The sequence below is a fragment of the Neomonachus schauinslandi genome, chromosome 9, assembly GCF_002201575.2.
Source record: "Neomonachus schauinslandi chromosome 9, ASM220157v2, whole genome shotgun sequence".
NCBI classification, from domain to species: domain Eukaryota; kingdom Metazoa; phylum Chordata; class Mammalia; order Carnivora; family Phocidae; genus Neomonachus; species Neomonachus schauinslandi.
The window spans coordinates 33,096,314-33,104,698 of record NC_058411.1 but is presented as its reverse complement, the minus strand read 5'-3'; positions in this window follow the sequence as shown (position 1 = coordinate 33,104,698).

Sequence of the window (8,385 nt, the reverse complement as noted above, 5' to 3'; positions counted from 1 at the left end):
CATATATACCAAAACTTTAATACTATCTGATACTGAAAGCAAATCTAGTAAACAGTTAATTCAACAGTTGATGATTCTGCTTTTGGACCTTTGACAAAATGTGTGGTGGTGTGTGTGTTTGGCCAAAATCGGTTTCACAAAACAATTCATGTCTCAAGAACAGTGCAATCTCGGCTTATTACCAGAATAATTGGAGAGGTGGGGGCAGGGGTTGTGGTGTACAGATCGGTAATCTCAAATGACAGTTACAATAAAACTAGTTAAAATTCAGCACACATTTACCATCTCTACACATAATTCAAAAGTCTCAAAATAATTCCAGAACAAATGTTTAGAAACAAAGAACCACCACACCAGTGAAGATAAAAGATTCTGTTACATGTTTAGCTTCTTAGCTGACCTCCCCTTCATTCCAGAGTTCAAAAGGGATGAGAAGGGCAAGGCCTGATATGGCTGCAAATCCATTGACTCTCTCCCCTCCCTCTCATTTTCCGTTCCTTCTCTGTGGCCCTAAATTCACAATATTACTTGCTCCCTCAGGAGATCATTACTGATTGCTCTCTGGAGGGACTGTTCTCACATGGAAGGGGTCCTGGGGACCACATAAATGACTGTGCTGGGAAGGGGCATTCCCTAGTCCTGGTGACCTTGGAACATCCACAGATTAGCAAGAATTTGTAAACAGTAGGCATACTGCATGTTGTCACTTTCTTAGAGTGATTTTTTCAAAAATGTACACTTTATCACTCACTTCTGGATGAGCAAGAGTTGACTACTGAATTTCATCAAATCTAAGATCCATCAATTATCCATTATGTTATGGACCACAGAGAAAGAAAAAAATGCTGCTAATTACATAACTAAATGCTTTCTTATTACTTAGAAGTTTTCGCCACAATGTCTGTCATACTCTATTCTGTCATCCTCTGTGCATTTCTTAAAAGAGTGCTCCACTCCAGTCTCTGGGATCTCCTTCCAAGCCTCTGACATGCCTTCTGCAAGTTTTCTACTGGAACTTTCTTAACCACACCAGAAGGTGTCAACAAAAGGTTTTCAGGTAACTATTAGAAACACATTTTATTTTTATTCAAGTATGAATTAACATACAGTGTTATATTAGTTTCAGGTGTACAATAGAATGATTCAACAATTCTATACATTTCTCAATGCTCATTAAGATAAATATACTCCTAATTGCCTTTATCTATTTCACCCATTTCCCTCCCCGCCCCGCCCCAAGACCACCAGTTTGTTCTCCATATTTAAGAGTCTGCTTTTTGTTTTGTTTTGATTCTTCAACTCTACATGTGAGTATATGGTATTTGTCTTTCCCTGAATGACTCATTTCACTTAGCATTATACCCTCCAGGTCCATCCATGTTGTTGCAAATGGCAAGATCTCATTATTTTTTATGGCTGAGTAATATTCCATTATATATATCTATATATCACATCTTTCCTTTTAAAGATTTATTTATTTATTTGAGAGAGAGTGCGCTCGAGTGGGGGAAAGGGCAGAGGGAGAGAGAGAATCCTCAAGCAGACTCCCCACTGAGAGTGGTGTCCAACACTGGGCTCAATCCCACAACCCAGGATCATGACCTGAGCTGAAATCAAGAGCCAGCCACTTAACTGACTGAGCCACACAGACGCCCCTATATACCACATCTTCATTCATTCATCTATCAATGGGCACTTGGGTTGCTCCCACATCTTGGCTTTTTTTTTTTTTAAGATTTTATTTATTTGACAGAGAGACAACAGGAGAGGGAACACAAGCAGGGGAAGTGGGAGAGGGAGAAGCAGGCTTCCGGCTGAGCAGGGAGCCTGATGCAGGACTCAATCCCAGGACCCTGGGATCATGACCTGAGCCAAAGGCAGACACGTAATGACTGAGCCATCCAGGAGCCCCTCTTGGCTTTTATAAATAATGCTGCAATAAACGTAGTGGTGCATATATCTTTTTGAATTAGTGTTTTTGTTTTCTTTAGGTAAATACTCAGTAGTGGAATTACTGGATCATATGGTAGTTCTATTTTTAATTTTTTGACAAATCTCCATACTGTTTTTCATAGGGCCTGCACCAATTTGCATTCCCTCCAACAGTGCATATGGGTTCCTTTTTCTCCACATCCTCACCAACATTTGTTATTTCTTGTCTTTTTGATTTTAGCCATTCTGACAGGTGTACAGTGATATCTCCTTGTTTTAATTTGTGTTTCCCTGATGACTAGTGATGTTGGGCATATTTTCATGTGTTTCTTGGCCATGTGAATGTCTTTGGAAAAACGTCTATTCAGGTCCTTTGACCATTTTTAAATTGGATTATTTGTGTTTTTTGGTGTTGACTTGTATAAGTTCTTTATATATCTTAGATATTAACCTCTTACCAGATATATCATTTGCAAATAAATTCTCCCATTCAGTAGGTTGCCTTGTTCTGCTACTGGTTTTCTTTGCTGTGCAAAAGCTTTTTATTTTGTTGTAGTCCTGATAGTTTAATTTTGCTTCTGTTTCCTTTGCCAGAGGAGACATCTAGAAAAATATTTCTACAGCTGATGTCAAAGAAATTACTGCTTATTTTTAAAGCAATTTTATAGTTTCAGGTCTCACATTTAGGTCTTTAATCTATTTTGAGTTTATTTTTGTGTATGGTGGAAGAATGTGGTCCAGTTTCATTCTTTTGCATGTAGCTGTCCAGTTTTCCCCACACCCTTTGTTGAAGAGACTATCTTTTTCCCCATCGTATATTGTAGATTAATTGACCATAAAAGTGTGGGAATCAATTCTGTTCCTTTGAACTATGTGGCTATTTTTGTGCCATACTGTTTTGATTATGACAGCTTTATAGTGTATCTTGCCATCTGGGGTGTGATGTCTCCAGCTTTGTTCTTCTTCAAAATTGCTTTGGCTATTTAGGGTCTTTTGTGGTTCCATACAAATTTTAGGATTATTTATTCTAGTTCTGTGAAAAATATTGTTGGTATTTTGATAGGGATTGCATTAAATCCGTAGATTGCTTTGGACAGTGTGGACATTTTATCAATATTGTTTCTTTCAATCCATGAGCATGGAATATCTTTCCATTTGTTTGTGTCCTCTTCACTTCATCCATCAGTGTTTTATAATTTTCAGAGTACAAATCTTTCACTGACTTGGTTAAGTTTATTCCTAGATATTTTATTCTTTTTGGTGCAATTATAAAGGGGATTGTTTTCTTAATTTCTTTCTGCTACTTCATTATTGGTATATAGAAATGCAACAGATTTCTGCATATTAATTTTGTGCCCTGCAACTTTACTGAATTCATTTATCAGTTCTAGTAGTTTTTTGGTGGAGTCTTTAGAGCTTTCTATTTATAGTATCATGTCATCCGCAAATAGTGAAAGTTTTACTTCTTCCTTACTAATATGAGTGCCTTTTATTTCTTTTTCTTGTCTGATTGGTATGGGGAGGGCTTCAGTATTATGTTGAATAAAAGTGGTAAGAGTGGATATCCTTGTCTTGTTCCTGATCTTAGAGGAAAAGCTCTCAATTTTTCACCATTGAGGATGATGTTAGCTGTGGGTTTTTCATATATGGACTTTCTTATGTTGAAGTATATTCCCTCTAAATCTACTTTGTTGAAGGTTTTTATCATGAATGGATGTTGTACTTTGTCAATGCTTTTTCTGCATCTTTTGAAATGATCATATGGTTTTTATCCTCTCTTATCAATGTGATGTATCACGTTGATTGATTTCCTAATACTGAGCCACCCTTACACCCCAGGAATAAATCCCACTTAATCATGGTGAATGGTGAATAATTTTAATGTGTTGCTGGATTTGGTTTGCTAATATTTTATTGAGGATTTTTGCATCTATGTTCATGAGAGATATTGGCCTCTAGCTTTATTCGTTTTGTATTGTCTTTGTCTGGTTTGGGTGTCAGGGTGATGCTGGCCTCATAAAATGAATTTGTAAGTTTTCCTTCATCTTCTATTTTTTGAAAAAGTTTGAGAAGAACAGGTATTAACTCTCCTTTAAATGTCTGGTAGAATTTACCAGTGAAACCATCTGGTCCTGGATTTCTGTTTGTTGGGAGTTTTTTGATTACTGATTCAATGTCATTGTTAGTAATTTGTCTGTTCAAATTCTCTACTTCTCCTGATTCAGTTATGGAAGGTGATGTTTCTAGGAACTTAACCATGTCTTCTAGGTTTTCCAATTTGTTGGCATATAATTTTTCATAATATTCTCTTATAATCTTTCATATTTCTGTGATATCTGTTGTTCTTTTCCCTCCATTTCTGATTTTATTTATTTGAGTCTTCTCTCTTCTCTTTTTCAGTGAGTCTGGCTAAAGTTTTATCAATTTTGTTGATCTTTTCAAAGAACTAGCTCCTGGCTTCATTGATCTGTTCTATGGTTTCTTAGTCTCTATTTCATTTATTTCTGCTCTAACCTTTATTAGCTCCTTCCTTCTACTGGCTTTGGGCTTTGTTTTGTTTTGTTTTCCTAGCTCCTATAAGTGTAAGGTTAGGTTGTTTACTACAGATTTTTCTTGCTTCTTGAGGTAGGCCTGTATTGCTATAATCTTCCCTTTTAGATCAGCTTTTTCAGCATTTCAAAGATTTTGGACTGTTTTCATTTTCATTTGTCCCCATGTATTTTTTTTTTATTTAGAGACACATCTTAAATGGCAATTAAATGCACCCCTTGTAGTACAATCAATGTACATAATTTAATATGAATAACCATGATTGAGTTCATGCATGTGCCTCCAAACAACAGCCACCATGCAGTTGCCCCCACGCCCTCCCCAGCACAAGGAACATTCCATTTCAGAGTTGTTAAGCTGAGGAAAAAATATGTTTCTTAGAATGAATGACTCGGAAAATATGAAACTGTAAGTGAGCAGGAGAGAACCCAACCTAGCAAATGCTGAGTAAATTATACCTTTTTGACAGAGAGGCAGGTGTTGATAGACCAATATAGGCCTTCAGTGCTTACCATGTGATAGCTATGGTGTTCACTGTTTCCTATACATCACTGCATTGAGTTGGGTCATTTTATCTTCATCTTACAGATGAGGAAATTGAGCTCAGAGATGTTAAGTAACATGCCCAAGGTCTCAAAAGTAGGTGACAGAGCCCAAATATGAACCTGGATGTGTCTGACTCCAGAGTCCTTTATATTCCCACAATACCAGTTTCCATAGTGGCCTCATGGCACTTGAGTTCTTTTTTTTTTTTTTTTTTAAGATTTTATTTATTTATTTGACAGAGAGAGAGAGAGAGCAGGAACACAAGGAGGGGGAGTGGGAGAGGGAGAAGCAGGCTTCCCGCTGAGCAGGGAGCCCGATGTGGGGCTTGATCCCAGGACCCTGGGATCATGACCTGAGCCGAAGGCAGACGCTTAACGACTGAGCCACCCAGGCGCCTGGCACTTGAGTTCTGATGGTGATTATGGTCGCTGTTCACCTGGCCCAGGTATTCCTGAAGGGATTCTTTAAGTCAGAATTTTATGAAGAGAAGAAGGTATTGTCTGTAGTGACTGCCAGCACAATATGGAGAACTTGACACAAGTGATAAAAGAGTGAGCGTAACCATATGTAAGGATATTCATTCATACAACTACCACCAGCTGGAAAGTTAGTAATCGAGGCTACTCTGGCTTTTTACAGGAAGAAAATAACTCGGGCTTCTTATGACCCTCCATTTTACAATAGTTATTTGAGACTGTATTACTTCCTTTGTCACATTATCAAATATCTTCCTTGGCTATAAGAGCCCAAGATTCCACTGTTTGACAGTTTCAGGCCGACCCTGAGCTATGAACTCATGACTGGCTGGTTCCACTCACCAAAAGACCATGATTAGAATCATTGACAACAGCTCAGCTCAGATATAGACAGCAGCCCTAGGAGCACATCACCCACCTTGCTTAGGTAGAAAAACTCTTTCTAAGACACGGAACTCTCAGGTATGAAATGAAAGTAAGGATTTGTATGGTTTTTCCTTTGTGTGCACTTTATTTTCTATTTTTGTTCCCTTCGCAAAAGACTTCATCATGAAAAGGAGGAAGCCCAAACTGAAATGAGTTAAGAACTTCATCTCCGAGAGAGGATTGTGGCTTGGCCCTGAGTTGAGGTGAGATATGTTGGTGCGTACTGATGAGACCAGATTAAGCTCTATCTCATCACACCTTCTCCTTCCCTTTCTCCATTCTCTCTTCTGTTCCTTCTTGACTTACTTTCCAAGCTTTCTTTGCCTCTTCCCCTCATCTGGGAACTCAGTGTACCAAGGATGCTGCTTACAGTAATCAACTTTTCTAGATCTTCAGAGGATGGGGCACATGAACTGATATGAGAGAATCTGAGCTCAGAAGGATACAAAAGTGTAAGAAATCACAGCTGTTCTGGAAAATGAAGGGTGAACAATTGCTGTGACTTTGCTTGTCACCCTGACCCAAAAGGTTGCAGACCTTTGTTCTCCTTCTGCCATTATACCTTGCTTTCATTTAAAAAAAAAAAAATGCTCTTTCCTAGTGATTTCTTGTTGTGTTCCAGGAGATTCCCCATATATTTAGCCCCCAAAGATCCATCTGATGCTTTGATCACTTGCTATGTCCTCTGGTTCTCTAAGGCAGCTTCACCGTCTTTCAACAAAGTGATGATGGAATAGATGGCTTGTGCTATTGGATAAGTTGGGAAGGAGAGAAAATGTAGATGACAACAAGCCTTTCTGTGTTTTTTTCCTACCATCCAATCACTATGAGGAGTCTTCCATTGCTGTTGTAAAGCTCTTTTCTTGGAAACCTGGGGTAACTAAATAAAACCTTTTTGCGTGTTAACCCTCAGACCTTGTCTATCTCCTCCATATCTTCTTTTACATCCTCCACCCTCTCCTCTATACCTTTTACTTCCTCTTTCTTTATATTATTATTATTTCCATTAAATTCTTTAAAATAATCACAAACAGGGCGCCTGGATGGCTCAGTTGGTTAAGCGACTGCCTTCTGCTCAGGTCATGATCCCAGGGTCCTGGGATCGAGTCCCACATCGGGCTCCCGGCTCAGCGGGGAGCCTGCTTCTCCCTCTGATCCTCTCCTCTCTCATGCTGTTTCTCGCTCGCTCTCTAATAAATAAATAAATAAAATCTTAAAAAAATCACAAACATACAGAAATATTGCAAGTACAGTACAAAGAACTTTTGTCCCCAAATCTTTTAAGAGTAATTTGCCAATTTGATGCCCCGTGACCCCCAAATACTTTAGTTTGTGTTTCCTACAACCAAGGACATTTTCCTACATGGCCAAAATTTAACCATCAAAATCAGAACATGAACATTGTGTAATACCATCATCTAATCCTGAGACCCCATTCAAATTTTACCATTTGTCCCAATAATGGGCTGCATAGCTAACAGATCCTGTTCAGAAGCTCAATTGCAGTTAGTTATCACGTCTCTTTAGTCTGCTTCAGTCTGGAATGGTTTTTTAGTCATTCTTTGACTTTCATTATGTTGACATTTTTTTTTTAAAGATTTTATTTATTTATTTGAGCCAGAGAGAATGAGAGAGAGAGAGAGAGAGCACATGAGAGGGGGTAGGGTCAGAGGGAGAAGCGGGCTCCCTGCTGAGCAGGGAGCCCGATGCGGGACTCGATCCAGGGACTCCAGGATCATGACCTGAGCCGAAGGCAGTCGCTTAACCAACTGAGCCACCCAGGCGCCCTATGTTGACATTTTTTAAGATCACAGACCAGTTATTTTGTCAAATATCCCACAAACTGGATTTGTCTGGTATTTCCTAACGGTTGGTTTCGGGTCATGCATCTTTGGGAGGGATATCACAGGAAAATGCTCTGTGCTTCTCCTTACATCCTATAAAGTGATGCACCATTTTGATTTGTCCCATTACTGGTAGTGTTCATCACTCCACTATGATGGTGTGACTTCTTCACTATAAAGTTACTTTTTCCTCCTTTGAAATTAATAAGTATGCTGGTAGAAGATACTTTGAATGATGTAAATTCTCTGTTCTTCACCAAACTTTTAATTTATTCATTTATTTACATCAGTATCGATTCTCATGGTTTCCTATTTTATTTGATCAATTCCCCTGTATGTAACCAATTACCCTCCTCTTCCACCATCCTCTCTCCTGCTTGGACATCCTCCTCACCCTGCTAGGTTCTGATTTCTTACACTGCACCTCCCTTCTCCTGACAACAGAGGTCTTCTTGCCTCCTTTGGGTTCTGAGCCAAGGCTCTCCGCCTTCCCAGTACAGATCTCTTTGTCCCAGCTAATGGATCTGGGACAAAACTATTCAGGAATAAAAGGGAATAAGAAGAAGGAGGACACATTCTGTATTCTTTGGTGCTCCCTCCCTTTCCTCCTT